At 34.8% G+C, this 18,333-nt stretch overlaps 1 pseudogene; it reads right to left on the bottom strand.

Annotated features, from left to right (window-relative positions):
• The window catches only part of LOC114371457, a 59,530-nt pseudogene extending 41,599 nt beyond the window's left edge, over positions 1-17,931 (bottom strand).
• Between the last annotated feature and the right edge of the window lie 402 nt (positions 17,932-18,333).

Raw genomic sequence — 18,333 nt, forward strand, 5'->3', positions numbered from 1 at the left:
AAAAATCATTTAACACTATATGAGTATTTTATTACAAATCTAAATTATGTTCATTACTAGTATAAAGAAATCATCATCATGAGCAACAACACGTAAATGGGTCATCAATAGGGATGACAATAGGTAGGGTAGGAAAAGTATAATAGTAAACATCCTCATACTCGCATTATAAGCAATACACGTAACCGCCCTCATACCCGCATTTGTAATATGAGAGGAGTGGTTGATTTCAAAAAGATACATTTTGCTCTAGGGACTTTTCCTTCATTAATGTATTATTTAATTTAATACAAAAATACAATTAATTTATACAATTTAATGATTTAGTAAATGATATATTTTATATTATTCAATTCATATAATTAAATTCTAACAAATTTCACATTAAATAAGTAAATAAAAGAGTATGTAAAATAATTAGTTATAAATTGAATATAGCTATCAATCTGAACGGATCTCATTCATAAGCTACAATTGTGATGGGGTGTACATCTACCACTCAAGTATTTCATGAAGACAAATAGTGTCTAATGCAAACAATCTTATACACAATATATAAAGGATATATATTGAATTCAACCGTATCAATCATAGGTTCCCTTGACTATCGTTTCACAATGTCAGGAGAAAAATCACATAGTTAAATTAACATGAAGACAAATATTGTCTAATAAATACAATCTTACATACAATATAGGGTATATATTCAATTGGTGTGTATCAATCACAAGTACATCTTAACTATTGTTTAAGAGAAAGGTCAGAAAAAAATTACATAGTTGAATCAACATCATTACCCATGTGATTAGAATGATAAAAAAAAACCTAAAAAATGAAATCAAAGACATCACATGATAATTAAAAACACACAATAACAATAAAGAATAGAAATATTAAAAATTAGATATACATAAATTAATATCATATACAGACAAAAAGATGTACAAACAACAACCTTTTAGTTGATCAAGAAAATATCATAATTTGTGTCTAAATCAGAACCTATCTAAATCCAAATGTGATTGAAAAATCACAATGCTGTAAAAGATGAAATTATTTTGCATGGTGAAATATTGTCAATGATCTAGCCCAAAAATACAATGGTATCATCGATAAAAAAATGTTAGCTATCAACAATAAAAGCTAAAAACAAAAGAATCCGTTAACTTTCTCTTAATTTAAGAAATTTCAATGATTTTGGTAAACTGATAGTAGAAGATCAGTTCCCAATTCAATATTTATTTTATCATATCAACACAGTAACTCATGCTTGTGTTCCTTTGTAAAAAGAAGAGAAATAAAAAAAAATCAAGTTACGGTTTAGAGGAGAAAGATGATGAAATAATTTTTGTATCTTGCTAACACCCCTATCATCAACTCAAGTAGAGGATGTCAACCTTTTTCATACCTTGTCCATGGTGGTGCTAGAGGTGGCATTATCATCAGTCATGATTTATTGTTTTTAACTTGCGATGGACAATAGCCCCAAGAACTAGAGAAGGTAGTGTTTTGTTTTTCGGATCAAACAATAAAAAAAACAAAGGACTTTAATGGAAAAGTGTGCAAAGGGTATTTTAATGACCTTGACAAGGAAAAATGAGAAGTTAGGGATGAAGAAGGGTTGAAAGAGAAGGTGGTTTTGGAGATGAAGAGGGATTGAGAGAAAAACATCAATGATTTTGTTAGGATTTTTATTTTTATTTGTAGTTTTGGATACTTTATATTTAACACCAAGTATTTCATGAAGACAAATATTGTCTAATAAATATAATCTTATATACAATATAGGGTATATATTCAATTGGTGTTATCAATCACATGTACATCTTGACTATTGTTTAAGAGAAAGGTAAAAAAAAAATTACATAGTTGAATCAACATCATTATCAATTTGATTAGAATGATAAAAAAACCTAACAAATGAAATCCAAGACATCACATGATAATTAGAAAAATGCAATAACAATAAAGAATAGAAATATTAAAAATTAGATATACATAAATTAATATTATGTACAGAGAAAAAATGTCCAAACAACAACATTTTTGTTGATCCGGAAAATATCGTAATTTGTGCCTAAATCGAGACCAATCTAGATCCAAGTGTGATTTAAAAATCACAATTCTTAAGAAGAATAAATTATTCTGCATTGTGAAACATATTTAATGATCTAGCATGAAAATACATTGCAACCATAAATAAATATTGTTAGCTATCAACAATAAAAGCTCAAAACAAAAAAAAATATGTCATGTTGCTCTTAGTTTAAGCAATTTAAATGTTTTTAGTAATTAAGTTGATAGCAAAAGATTAGTTCCCAATTCAATATATTTTTTTTATCAAATCAACACAGTACCTTGTGTTTGCATTCTTTAGCAAGTGAAGAGAAATAAAAAAATCTGGGTAGAGTTTAGAGGAGAAAGTTGATGGAAGTTTTTTGTACCTTGTTAATGCTTCTGTCACCAATTTACATAGAGGATATCAACCTATTTCATTCCTTGTCCATGGCGGTGCTCATGGTGGCATTACCATTGGTCTCGATTTATTGTTTCCTACTTGCGATGACCAATGGTCACAAGAGCAAGAGAAAAATATTTAAAAGTTTAAAAACAGCTTAAAACTTCTAAAATATATGTTCAATTAAGATTTTTAAGCCAATTTGTTATGATTGTCGGTATAAGCCCCTTTTCTTGTAGTGTTACCACCATAACATTTGATTAATTTTTAAAATCTATCACAATAAATTCACTACGTACCTATAGGAATTAAAAAAATTTATCAATTATAATGTAGAAAAAGAAGAAAAAGATGGATTAAATTAGCTCCAATGTTATTAAATATATTATATTAACATAATTAAATGTTATAATCCTAATTTTTAAATGTAATTTATTTTATATATGTTTGAATTTTTCTTTTTTAAAATGATTTAAAGTTAAATTTCTTTAAATTTAAGTAAATAAAAAAATTGTGTCATACCATACATTTTTTTATACTAATAATAATTTTTTCAAATCTAACATTCTTATTTATACATTTGACTTTTGTTTTTCAAAATGTTTTTAAAAAATACATATTTACATTTTTAATTAAATAAAAAAATTGGCTCATACCATAGATTTTATTATACTAATACATTTCTTCAAATCTAACTTTCTTAAATATGTGTTTGACTTTTACTTTTTCTAAATAGCTTATTTATTATTTTTTTAATAAAATAACAAACAAGACAAATGTACCTATTTATAAATATTATATTAATAACATTAAAAAGTATTCTAAAAAACCATTTAACATTGTATGAGTATTTTATTAAAAATAAAAATTATACCTATTACTAGTATAAAAAATATGAGTAGCTCTTGAACACAAAAATGGATAATCAATATGGATAACAATGGATAGGATCTGAAAAGGGTACTATAGAACCATTCTCATACGCCTGATAAAAACAATATATGTACACGCCCCATACATGTGTTGGTAGAACTTTAATGTGAGAGGAGTGGTTCATTTCTATAAATTATGTTTTTCTCGAGGGATTTTTCCTTCATTATTATATTATTTAATTTAATACAAAAATATAATTAATGTAAAAATTTTAACGATTTATTAAGTGATGTGTTTTAATTAATTAAATTCACATTAAATGTTTTTTAAAATAAATAAATAAATAAAGTATGGATAATAATTATAATTAGAAATTGAATATAGCAAATGAGTTCGACTCATATCATTCATAAGCTTGCATTGTGTTGGAGTGTACATCCACCTTTTAAATATTTGACGAAGAGACATATTTTCAAATAGAAACAAACTTATACAAATAATCGATTCCCAGATTTCTAAAGATGTAGAAAAAAGTATTAAAAAAAAACAAAAAACATTGTTTAGATTTTTTAACCTGTACATTATTTTATATATCATTTGTTTAAAAAAATTTATATTTGTATTATTTGGGTGATTTTTTTGTATTAAATAGGTAAAAAATTCTACTCATGTAAAACACAAACTTTTGTAAGTTTTGTTAGTTGAAATAAAAAAATTATTGGGTCCCATATCTCATTTAATGTTTGTCTCTTGATATTGTAGTTTTAAAAAAAAAATCATCCGTTTTTGGATAATTACTTGACAGTTTGTTGTTTTGCTTGCTGGATTTCGTTTGCATGGCTCGCGTTTTTGTGATTTTGGATTTCGAGTTTAAAATTTGGGTTTTCTTTGTCACGATCTCAGTTATTTTTTATTTCATTGTGATTTGATCATTTTTTCCTTTTCCGTTTAGGTAATCATGATTGTGTAATAAAGCACGCACATAAGATGGTCATGGTTTGCGAAGCATAATTATGACGCTCATTATTTCTGATTTGTTATATCAGTTTTTTGTTCCTCTTTTTTATTTGACTCTCATTCTTGTGTATAAATCACATGAACGTGTAGGAATTAGGATTTAATGCTTGAATCTGAAATCACCTTTGTTGTCCATTATTGCTTGATGAAATGTCAATTTGATGTGTGCCTATTCGATGATGTCAATAGAAAATCTCTTCTAATGAATTTAAGAACAGATAATTGCACTAAAGAATTTTTAGAGAGAGAGTGTGTATGTAAGAGAAATAGAGAAAGTTATGGATGGCTTTGAAATTGAGCTTTGGAAAGTTCTGATATTATGTAAGCATTGATCATTTATAAATCAAAATGTTAATCTTGGAAAAGCATGAGTACATGGCATATGATTGTGGTTTGATCTGACAAGTACCTTCTTGTTGTATGAAGTGCATAAAAAATGAGTGCTAATTGGTTTCATTTGATTAGACTGCTGGCAATATAGGTTAACTTTCTATTGCCCCATGAAAAAAGGAGACATTTAACTGTATATCATTTTGTTGTTGTTTACTTTATCAAATTACTTTTTATCATGCACAAGTGTGCATGCACATGCTGCTCTCAAAACCTATTTGTGATTGAACTTTTGATTTATCATTGTGATAGTCTAGCAGGGCAGTCAGGCTGAATTCCAGGTAGCATTGTAGATTCATAAAGAAGTTGAGCCAATGTTCATTGGGTAGATACTGATGAAAGAGAAGAGCTACACCACTACAAATAACATATCCAATGGGTAGATACTGATGGTCATGCATTTGACAAAAAGGAAAAACATAAAGAAAAAGAATTATAAAATAAAAATAATGGCAAAAGATATCACTAGAAGTCTAGAACTACAGAGAAAAAAAATCATGAAAACAAAAATATAGCACCAACTAAACTGTACAAGGGCAGAGTAGAGAGTTCTCCGTTATTAATTTTGAAGATCCTTTAAAGATTATTTCTTTCTTCTTAATGTTTGAATCCCTATCCAAATAGTTCTGCAAATGGGGCTAAGACATGCATCTATGTTATTAAAATAACTCCTACACACAAGTAGATAAAGCAAAGTTTGCCACTTCAAAATGGCACCCATTTAAAAGAAGGGAAAAGTGTCAATGAAAAAATAAAGAAACCAACACTACTAGAAAAATATGATTTGACGACGCACATTCTACTTCGGTGTTGAAGAACCCGTCGTAGTTGTCAACACGGTGGCATTTATGTAATTATATAAGTTTTTTATGTGGCGCATTTGTTGTACAACGACATTTGTCTATAACCCTGTCGTTGTAGTTTTGATGGAAGTCATCAAAGACGGTGCTTGTAGGTACACCGTCCTAGAAATAGTCACATACAAAGTCGGTGTCATTAAACACCGTCGTAAATTTTGTAGTTTATATAGTCTCGCGGTAAACACCCTCTCTCGTACCCTCCAAAAACCTAGCACCCCCACTATTGCCTGAACTACTTCATCCCGCCGTGAACTCCGTCCCGCTACCACCCTGACGTTTTGTTTCCCGCTGCTCCCACCACCGCTACTTGAAGCCGAAGTGGACCTGCTGCTCCCACCACCGCCACGTAGCCAAAGTCGTGCCTTTTTTAGTGGCGTTGCCACCTTTCGAGTGTTCCTGAAGGTAAGGATGTCGAAGTTTTTGAGTTCTGTTTTGGTAATGGTTCAATATGATATAGTATTAAGGGTTTTTGAGTTGTTCTTTGGTAATGCTTGAATATGTGATTATCGACTTGTTCACTTGTCCTGACAATGTCATCGTTCAATATGCAAAAAGGATTTGAAGCAAAATAAGTGAAAATTGTGCCCTTTTGGGTTTAATTGTTAGTATTTGAATTGTTTGTGGTTGTACCTTTACATAAACTAAAAACCCTCTTTCCCAATTGGTATCCCATTTGATTTCCAAACATGCTCTAAGACGCTGATATTGAGAAAGTGATTTCCGAACATGCTGCAATCCCTTTCCACTCATTGTTCATGTTACTGTACTAGTGTTGTTCACACTTATCGTGGGGAAACTCCGCTCGGGAAAAATGTATTGTTATAACCATCCTTTGAAAAAAAAAATTGTGTGAAACAAGTTACTATAGTACACATCTATCAACTGCAGGCTGCTATTTGGAACTAAGTACGAAAAGGTCACTCATAGAAACTAAGTACAAAAAGGTGCATATCTTCTGAATCTGAAATACAATTTTGCATCTGTTTCTATTGGTTCCAGGCTGTTATTATATGGGCTCTCTTCAGACTTTTTCGTATTGTCATATTTCATACTTGTGTTTAGTTCAAATTGTCAACTCATAGAAATAATGTTATTTTGTTCTTCAACGCCTGCATAATATTAAAATTATGGTATGCAACTCCTAATAATAAAACCAATATTCATATATTTCTAATTTTAAATAGATATTGTATTTTTATGATAGATGTGTCAACATAGATCCAGAATTCTGGATGTTGATTCTGTCATTGTTAACTGTGGCTTGTTAGCTATTGGAAATTTGGTTTTGTACTCATTTTATTAGATTCCAATAAGATTGTCTTAGTGAATGATAACTTTAATCTAGACCAAAAAAACTATTGGAAATTTGGAATAGGGAAAGAAAGCCATAGAGAATGGGCAACAACATCTTATATCAGTGCATGCGATTTGCCTCTGTGTCCAACTTGAAAAATTGTGAAGAGTGTAAAATTTATTATCTCCTTAATTAGGACAACATAGCATCACCTTCATATATAGCTAAAAGATGCAATAGTTTGCTACACCTTACAAGACAATAGAATAAACACTAGAAATTAGTTTGTTACACCTTACAAGACAATAGAATAAACACTAGAAATTAGTTTGTTACACCTTACAAGACAATAGAATAAACACTAGAAATTAGTTACCTGCTATTTGCAGGTTGATTTAAAAGAAATGCAACCTCTTTAGCACTATGAACATCCACTACTGTGAGATCAGAAACTTGTGCATTTCCATTTGCATCATGTTTGATTGTATATTGTTTTCTAGGAGTACCATTTTCCATGCGTGTTGTTGTAGATATCAGATCACGGATCGTTTCATTGTATATTTCCAACATTGACACATATAAATTTTGCAAGGAAAACCTTATCAGCAATTCTGTGTCATATTTAAAATTTTATACACATTGCAATGGTGAAAAATTAAGAAGAAAAATACTCTGTTACCTACATTTCATATTTCCAGACTTGAGGTTGTTGAGACTGCTTTGTTTGAAATATTTGCTCTAATGAACGAGGTATGAAGCCCTTCTCCTCTAAATGTCCAGGCCTTCCCATCATTGTATAAGTTTTTCCTGACCCTGTCTGACCATAGGCAAAGAAGCAAACCTGTAAAAGAAAAAACATCACCATATTATTAGACATCAATGTATATAGTATATATATTGATTTACAAACATTCATGCTAGAAAGGCAACATCCAACACCAAATCTAACAGATAGACATGTGTCTCACAACACTGATATGTCAGAACCAAAGAATCATAGGGCAAAGAAGGGCAAAAATACAATACAACATGAAAGTGAGTATAGAAAATAAAGGGTTTTAGAATTCTGCTTTTCCAAAATTGACTAGTAATAGTGCATTAAATGGTTGATCCATATGTATATACGATTTTAAATGAATAGTGCTTTAGAGATGACAAAAGAACTTTGAAATTACCTTGTAACCATCAAGAGCACTTTGTACAAGCTGTGAAATTTCTACAAAAGCTTCTTCTTGTGATGCCTCTGGTGTAAAAACTTTATCAAATGTAAAAGAATGTTTTTGGCCTAAGAACAAAACCAGAGCAACATGAGTTGATGTTTTTGGCCCAGAAGTTTCCATTGATGTTGGATAACTGAAAATCTTGCCTTCTGTGCTACAACTTTCATCAGCTAATAAAGGCCTCGCTCACTCGACAGAATACACGAATGTTCCCTTTTAAATCCTGTTAATATGAAGATTATTAAGGTGTCAATTATTATTTTATTATTATTATCAACGTTTTGGTTCAGGGAATTACCAAAATGGTATTATGTAATTTTTTCCTCAGCCTCTCCTCTTCTATAAGTTTATATTTTGCATCTGCTAAGCGTCTTTGTGACTCATTCACAAATTTTTGTTGTCCTTTGTACTCTGTCCTTGTCTCGTATGCAGATATATTAGACACCTAACAAGGAACAAAATCTATGAATAAGATAAATAATCATCATAATGTATATGTCAAGGACCAACTAAAGAATTAAGCAATTAGGTAAAATTTCACATTCTTTATCTAACAAATATATCAAATTGTTCTATACCTAGTAGTATACAACTTTTAAAAAAATTCTTGATTACCTGCAGTTTCTTCTCTGCAGTTGCTAGTTGCTCTTCCAATGTCTTTATCTGTTTATCTTTCAAAGAACATTTTTCCTGGAGGAAGGAAGCTCATCCTCTCATGACTCCACAATAACAGAATGGTGTGATATTTAATTAAAATAAATAGGGTATACAAACCAACCTCCAGATCATTAGCTTTTAAGGTCAAGCTGTCCAATTCAGTGGAGGAGTGTTTCCTAGATTCTTTAACTTTCTCTAATTCAGAACTTAAAGTTTGTACTTGAGATAATTGCCGGTCTCGCTCATCTCTTACTTGTTGCAACTCTCCTCTAAGAGAGGAAACTTCTGTAGCCAGGACATCCTTCTGTTTTATAGCCTCCTCTTGAGAAGACTAATAAAAGAACCAAGGAAACTAAGTAATATACCAGCTGCATGATAAGTAAGAAATAAAAGAGAACAAAAAAGACAGCAAAACAAGTTCAATAACTAGGGTCATCGGAATGTTTTTGAAAGATTAAGATAGTTATCTTAAATCTAAAACCAAAAATTACATGTGCCTAAAATTAAGAAAAAACAATATAAAATAAAGTATTACAACAACTCTTAAAACTCTGCAATCAACTAAACTTGGCAGGATATTAGCACTTTCAGTTCTTTGATCCTTCTTAACAAGGATTCTTATGAGATCTTTAGGGCAGATATACCTTAAGATCATATAGTTTCCACTTTCCACTACTAAAAATAATGCAGAAAGACCAAAAGCATCAGGTCCTGTAGGAGTAACATCTTGTTTGTGCTCGTGTTTGTATGTTTATTTATAAAAGATTTAAAATGATTTGGATAAAATGGTTTTTTTTGAAATCAATCTTGGTTAAAACTAATGTTGGTTGTGAAATAATGTTATTTTCAGTTATGCTGTATAATTTATCCCCTATAGGTTATTAAACTTTTCCCATTGTCATTTCTCAGGGTTTTTAAACATAGGACAACCAAGTGTTATTGCCATTGAGGATCCACAGGTTTTGTTGGAAGAACTGCCTTTTGCTTTTATAAAAATGAATATTTTATTTCTGTCAAAATAAATAAAGAAAGAAAGTGGACTGTATATGATGGATTTTTCATGATTTTCCTCTTGCTTATGTTTGCATTTCTCAGTTATGAGCTTATTTCAATTTACTTGGGAGGAGTTTTTTTTTTGTTATGGGTGGGGATAAAATGGGGGGTTTGATTGTTGCTGTTATCAGTTTCTTTTAGTGGACTCTTGATTTTGTAGAGGATATTGAACAATTATGTCGTATTCTGTAGCTTCTTTGAATCTCTTTTGCTTCTCTTTCCAAGCTGTAGGATATTTGATAATTTTCCTTTAGTCATACTTGTTCTGTTAGTTGCATTCTTCCACAGCCTTTCTCTCTTTATTTGGTCTTTCTGATTTTTCAAAAACAGAATATTTGGAGTCACTATTTCCATTTCCAAAGCCACTAGTCCCATGCTATTTTGGAGCAGTTGCTGAATATTTTACCAAGGAATATATTAAAAGTGTAAATTGGAGATATTTGGGAACCAGAATGCTAGGAAAAAACTATTCATACTAGGGTAGTCTACGGCAGATTATCTAAGCTGGGGTTGAATAGTCTTGGAACTCTGTCTTCACTGCTCTCTTTAGTAAATGCATTGCAATTTTTTTTTTTTATAATATGAAGTTGATTGGCACAAATTATTTTGTACGTATTAGGCAAATTTTTGTCATAGATGTGGTTGATTGACTAAAGTTTTATTATTTTTCTGGCTGAATCAGGCACCAAAGAATCACATTGGGAAGAACTCCTTTAATTATTTGCAGGTTTGTTTATTTTTTCTGGTAATTGATATTTATTATAATAGTTTTAAAATTTTTTTTCAAATTCCACAAATGACAAACATGTATGATGCCTGAAAACATGTATGCGTTTTTCCTTTTTATTCATGGCATGTAATTGTTCTTTTGAGCCGTCTACTATGATCTTTATTATGTCCTTTTGTCGCAATATCATACAATTACTAATGGAAATAGCTGACATGCGATTTTAAGGGGTTGCATAACATGTTATTTTTGTGGTCTTCTAAAATGACCCTTTGTGACATATAGGATCAAAACGTATGATCCATTCAATTCTTTTTAGTAAACTACTTGACCTTTTTTAATCTTTCATGTCATAGTAAGCAAGTATTTTTACATGACTAACTTAGCAACATATGATATCACGTCATAATTGTGTGCCACATTAGTTATTTTTTCTGTTAGCATTAGATGATAATAACTAGGACTTGCTTCCAGCTTATATATAACAGCTATTTTGTCTTTTCCTCATGTTGTTCCTTTAGAAACCTCTTCCGCACGACCGTGGACTTTTCCTGCTCCTGTTGCACAAAACACACACTATTTTTTTTGGCTCAGCAAAAGTAGATATATATTATATATATAAAAGAGTACCAGAGGTACTATAGGTACAAGTATAGTTTAAACACATAGCTGGTTCAAAAGATGAAATTAGCATTTAGCTATTATGGACCAGCTACACCCCATAACTTAAGTACATATATGCTGCACCTCTTGGAAGATGTTGGGAGAGATGTGTGTACTTAACACGCTTCCCACACTGTAAAAAACAAAGACTCCACTTAATCAGATGTGCACAATTTTACTACTATTACTTTATCGGATTTCCCTTGACTGGAGTACCACGGTAGTTATATTGTAACAAGTAGCTACGTCCTCTACCATTATCACGTACTATCATAGAAAGAAGAACAACATTATCATTTAGAGAGTGCCTTTATTATTAAGTTTCCACTCATGCCTTTTCTTTGACCAACAGAAGATGTGAAGAAGGAGTGTGCTTAAAAGAGTGTATTCCTGTCATTTCTTTTGGGAGAAAGATCAATTCAGTCATTTGCCAATAGGCTTTTCTCCCATGACCTATATATGCACTACATAGTACATAGTCATACTCACATGCTTGTCCGCATGCCCCCACTCTAAACTGAAAACGTTGCGGACAATGGTAACTAATTGATGAATAATAGTAACATCCAAAAATCCAATTACATAGTTGGCTCCAAGCAGATAGCTAGAGCCAACAAATCATGACACTTAAAATTCTTTCTGCAAGTTTACCTCCCCATAACCATTTTCATCTTATCGGCAAGGTTTAGGTCTTATGAATGTTAACCTTTAATCTAGAAATACCTTCAAAACATCTAAACACAGTTACATCCCCACAGAAACTTTATCATTAGCTTATCACTGAAATCACTCATCTGCAACCCAAAACCATAAATTAACTTCCCAATCTCTGCTGCCCTGTCACATAAGCCTACTCAACCCCAACCACTACCAGGCAGAGGTAAAGGAGCTTAAGAAAAAAGATAATAATTCAAGTGTACTAGCTAGAACTTCAAATATTTGAAGCTTGGCTACCTCTCATTATGTGTCTCTCTCAGTAGAACTTAATGAGAATTCCCCATGTTCCCTTCCTTTCGTTCATATTCTGCTACTTCTTCTTAATACACCACAATGTTTACTACACTGGGGTTTTAGCCCAAATTGTTGAGGATCAACAACAATCATTGCTCAAACTGAAGTTGATTAACATGTTTTCACAACCTTTAGACAAAAAAACAGAAGTAATCCAATGCAAAAATCAAACAACTTTATTTAATAAGGAAAACCAGCCAAAAGGATGGGAACATAGAAACAATTAATACACGTGTTGTCATACCGTAATTTCATCCGGGGACCATCTGTTTGTTGGGATGCGACCCTCGCTTGATCACTTCGAGGTACTTGACGCCCATCGTTAGGCAATCTGTGAAGTTCCGTGACATGTCGGGAGTTGAAAGAACATTATTGCACAATCCGTAAAGTTCCGTAACATTCCAGAAGCCGAAGAGGGGATGGTTGCGTAATCGTAAAGTTTCGTGACATTAAAAAAAGAAAACAAGTATCGTTACGTAATTCGTGAGGTTCCGTAGCGTTACGGAAAAAGAATCAGCAAAAAAGGGGCAAAGGGGGTGTATTTAGTAAAATGGGGTTGCAAATAGCAATTTTCAAATCTGGGCCCTTCTAGAGGTTTTTGGGCAATTTCATGCTTAAGGTGGAAGCACCCTAGCTCGTTTAGGCTAGCTGAGCTCGCCTGGGCGAGCTAGGTGGCAACCACCTCCCTTGTTTTGTTAAAAAATGGGCTTCCGGGACACCCGTAATGCTTTCGTAAAATTCCCATAACCCTAAATAAGCATATTTCACTTAATATGTGTGAGAAGGAAGAAAAAAAGAGAAAAAAACAAGTCCTATAGGCTTCCGTAACTTTTCTATAAAGTACGAAAGAAAGGGGGTGAACTTATCAAAATGGGGGTGCAAATAGTACTTTTGAAATTTTGAATTGGGCCTTCCAGAGTATTTTTCTAAGGATCCCTCAACCCCCTAGGTATGTATTTCAACTGTTTTGGGTGAAAAAAACTGTTTCCATGGAGAAAATCCAGCTGTTTTGTCGACCACCCCAAGAGATCGTTAATTGTCCAACGCCTTAACGTTTCTCTCCTTTCAAAACCAAGAGATCGTTAATGGTCCAACGCCTTAACGTTTCGCTCCTTTCAAAAACAAAAGATCGTTTAATGGTCCAATGCCTTAAACGACATTTGTTCAGTCAAAATATATCTTGCAAAAAAGATAAAAAAAAACAACTTAACCATAGTTTAGTTCTCAAAGAACTATGTAGGTCTGATTTCGTTATCACAATTGAGGAATACGTAGGAGCAAGGGAAACACCCTTGTCGACCACAAAAAGAAAAAAAATATAAAAAGACATAAAAAGACATAAGAACGTAAAAAAGGAAAGATAACACAAATTGAAGTCATATTCGCACACTTGATTAAAGGCTCCCGAACCTTTCACTTAAAAGTTCGTAGACCACGTCTTTTTCAGTTTTTCTGACGTTTTCCTCAAATAAACGTTGGCGGTGACTCCGCACGTATTCCTTTCTTGGAAGACGCACCCGTGAGTCTCGCGTCGCCCTCCCGCCGAAGGGTAGGTTGCGACAGTTGGCGACTCCACTGGGGTCGTTGGTTAGAGAGTTAGGCCAATCAATTAGTGTGCTTTCTTTACTATGACTTCCCTTTTGTTCTTTTTCTTTTTTCTTATGTTCTTGTGTATATAAACTCTTTTTGATGCTTTTAGTGTGTTTTAAAATGTATGCATGAGGTAAATATTTATTCATTTAATGCACACAAACACCAACACTATTTGCACACACGGTGAGTTGAAAAAGGGCCCTATACCCGGGTTCGTGGGAACATAAGGAGTGGAGGTGAATCTGTGATCATGCTAGGTCTCTGACTTGCTTGATTATAGTGAACCCTCATCTAGAGTTTTTCTCTTTGATAACATATTGTTGCTAGTAGTCCCTATTGTTGCAATATGTTCTTCGAAGGGGATGATACCTCTAGAGACCATCAAGAGAGATATGACCACCTTGGGAATTATCACTAAAAAGCCCTTTTAGCTCCCTCCCATGTAGGTCCCTAAAATAGGGGCACGGAGCAAACACGTTGCGTGCCACTTTTCACACTGCCATGCATGTAGTCCTAAGTGTCATGTATCCCTTTGCTTATATTTGTTTGTGAATATTGTCGTACTATGTACATCCTCGTGTTGTGCCTTTCGCATATGCATCATGCACGGGTTCTGTCTTGATCCCCTCTCTTTGGCAAACCAACAGAGGTTCCGTGTCACCTTTTTAAATACATACGTCGGGCACCGTGCTACCCCAAGACGTTGTATCTAAGAAGGAGACAATTTCTCGGGCTCCCGTATTCATAAATTGCGTCTGTGTCATATGCATTTCTTCAAGCATTCATCCATTCCGCCCATGATAGATGTCAGAGTTTTGATTCGCACTGGGTTTTTGTTTCACTTTAGTAAAACATGGGAACAAATCAAACTGGAAAAAGGTTTTATCAAGTCAAGATTAAGGGCCTGGATATCACTAGCATTAAGGAGTTGGGGCGGTTGATGGGACCTCTCCAAATGTAAGCCTTCCGCAAGGCGTACGGAAAGATTTTAGATTTGACCATAGCAAAGATATCCACAGAAGCCATTGTATCACTCACCCAATACTATGACCAGCCTTTGAGATGCTTCATGTTTGGAGACTTCCAATTAGTACCGATAGTTGAAGAATTTGAGGAGATTCTAGGATGTTCTCTTGGGGGGAAGGAAACAATATCTTTTCTTCGGGTTTCTTCCCTCCTTGAGCAAGATTGAAATTGTGGTCAGGGATTCGGTAAGAGAGTTTGATCGTGTAAAGCAAACTCGAAATGGCGTAGTGAGCCTACCACGGAAGTACTTAGAAGGCAAGGCAAGGGTTATGGTGAATCAAGAGGAGTGGGTCCCGTTTATGGATGTATTAGCATTGCTAATCTTTGGGGTTGTCCTCTTTACAAACATGGATGGTTTGGTGGACCTAGCTGCAATTGATGCTTTCCTTGCATATCACCATAGCAAAGAGAGCCCGGTGGTAGCTGTCTTGGCAGACTTATTTGACACATTTGACCGAAGGTGCGAGAAGAGTAGCGCACGGATCATCTTCAGTTTACCCGCTCTTTGTGTATGGTTGGTTTCGCACCTATTCCAACAAGACATAAGGCATCCATGTCCGCTCCGAAGCCATCACTCATGTGTCGAAAAGAGAAGAGTAGATTGGGACCAACACTTAGCTGGGATAGGAGGTAGAACAATCAACTGGTTTCCTCGATGGAAGGAAGGAAAGGAGGGAGTTCTCTTCTCATGTGGGGACTACCCAAACATCCCGTTGATAGGAACGAGGGGTTGCATTAACTACAATCCCGCACTTGCTATAAGACAGTTAGGGTACCCCATGAGGGGAGCACCGACGGAAGAAAGCCTCTCTCCTTTCCTTGTGAGAGATTTCGGTACGCAAAGTTTCATGATTATACAAAGAGTCCATAAGGCGTGGGAAAGCCTGTTAAGGAAAGATAAAGAACTTAGGGGCATTCGTAATGGCGTCATCGGTGGTTATCATGAATGGCTGAAAGTTCGTACACGAGGGTTAGATTGGCTCTCCTGGTTAGAGATTATCAACGAAGAAAACTTTGAAGCTCCGGAAGAGGATGAAGAAGTCCGAGCTCTAAAAATAGAACTAGGAAAAGCAAGACTTGCCAAAGAAAAATTCAAGTTGGTCGCTACAGACGTCCGGAAAGAGTGTGCCGGGTTACGAGAAGAAAATGCAGCTATCGCGAGAGCCCTTGAACAAGAAACCAAGAGGGCTCACAAGGAAGAGCATGGCCGTGAAAAATTTCGTGGAGCTTTGTGGGGCAGCAACAGTGAGCTCAATCTTTGAAGGGAAGAGAGAGACCAATCACGAGCACATAGCATGGTCTTGAAAGAAGAGTTAGCTGCTTGCTCAAGGTCCAAAAGAAACTTGTCTCAGCGTTTATGCAAGACAGGGACCAATATGTTAGCCATCGTCAGCAAGTGCCAAGAAGAACTAAATCTAGCCACGGCCCACGAGCACAAAGTGGCGGACGAGTATGCCCAAGTGTACGCGGAAAAGGAGGCTAGAGGAAGGGTGATCGACTCGTTACATCAAGAGGAAACAATGTGGATGGACCGATTTGCCCTTACCTTAAACGGGAGTCAAGAACTTCCCTGATTGCTAGCCAAGGCCAAAGCAATGGCGGACACCTACTCCGCCCCAAGGAGATCCACGGACTTCTCAGCTATTGTCAGCATATGATAGACTTAATGGCCCACATAATTAAAAACCGCTAGGAAGTTTGTATTGTCGCTCAGATCTTGACTAGTTATAACTTTCTGAATAAAATGAGTTTATCCCATGTTTTTACACCAAAGATCAGTGTGAATCAAATCACTCCCGCATTTTATCTCTAGCATGCATTCATATCATGCATCGCATAAGAATCTCTTCATGATGAACATATCATTCCTGCATTTGTCCGTTATCATATTCCAGCATCACATTTTGCATGAGTCATTGCATCATCATGCATATGCGTTTAACATACTTTTTGTTCTACAAACCGCATACCTTTTGTTTTCATGTTTGCTCATGCATGATCCTTGCATTTTCGTCTGCAAAATGAAAACAAAAAGGGGAGGCGCAAAAATTCATACCACATTCTTAGTTGCATGTGTGAGGTACCATGAGCCAACCATGTTGGGATCATAAACCCATTTCTAAAAAAAATAAAAAATAATAATAAAACAAAATTGAGCATGGTACCTAATGCATGATTAACTAAGAAAAGATGTTTCTTCCGGCATCTCAATTTCATAAATACATTTTCCATGCATAGCATGCGTATTCCTGAGTCTTTCATCTCTATGATATTGTTGAAGTATTGGAAATCAGAATTGCCATTCCTTGGATTACGGGGTTGAACCAAGCTCATGCTTTTACGAAAAGGTTCATCAAGTCAAGTTGAAGTATGGAAGTAACCATCTTGCAAAAAAGTTGGGGCAAGAGATGGATCGAGTTACATCGCTGCTTCGTCTACTGCCCAACACATTTAGGATTGTTGATGTCCTTGTTACTTCCAGTTTCACCTTGACAAAGATGTCATGGACCATGTTGAAAATCTAAATTGATTCAACCCCATGTCCTGCATAAAAATTCGCAATACTTCAAACTGTGCATCATTCACTTACATCCATCCTTTTCATTGGTTGCATTGCCCATTGCATTCTTTCCTTGAAAAAAAATGAACTTAATCATTATTATCAAAATGAAAAAAAAAACACGCTTTACGGCACCCTTACCGGACCTGTGCTAGAGCTAGAGTAATGGGTGAAGTAGAGGAGGTGCAAGAGCAAATGAAGTCCAACACGGAGGCCTTGAAAGAGAAAATGGCCATGATGAGCATAAAGGAGATAATGGAAGCCAATGCAATTGCAGTTGCCACTGCCAGCGTTGTTGCTAAGGTGAACCTGATGCCCCCATCTGGCCTCAAGCAAATGAATCATCCAACCTCAGATATGGTGGGCAAAGATTTGGGAAGTACGGACGGCCCCATGATGTGCAAATTCAAAACGAGCACGCCTTCCCGCCATCCCAACTATACACCGCCCAGTGGCATACATTCCTAATGAGGATGTCAATAACTCCGCTCCCATAGTCATTGAGATCCGGCAACCTCATCATGTACATGTCTCTCAACCCATGGGGGAGACACATGAAATTCCCCACCACAATCTAGCTGACTTTGAGCCTTGCCTCGAATATGCCACTGAAGGGTAAGCAGTTGGTGGTATACCCCTACAAAACACTTTGGAGGGCCCTCAGTATCACCCACAACCACACCCCTTGCATTCCACACCGGGTAAAAACCCTCATGCTATGGCAGAAATGGAAAGTTGGATCATCTAAAGGAAAGGCTCAGGGCCATTGAAGGAGGTGAAGATTATGCCTTTGCTAACCTAGAAGAGTTGTTCCTAGTACCCAATATCATCACCCCTCCCAAGTTCAAGGTGTCGGACTTTGACAAGTACAAGGGGACTACTAGCCCTAAGAACCATCTAAAGATGTGTTGTCGAAAGATGGGGGCATACG

The sequence above is a fragment of the Glycine soja genome, chromosome 10 (genome assembly GCF_004193775.1).
Source record: "Glycine soja cultivar W05 chromosome 10, ASM419377v2, whole genome shotgun sequence".
In the NCBI taxonomy this organism is placed as follows: Eukaryota; Viridiplantae; Streptophyta; class Magnoliopsida; order Fabales; family Fabaceae; genus Glycine; species Glycine soja.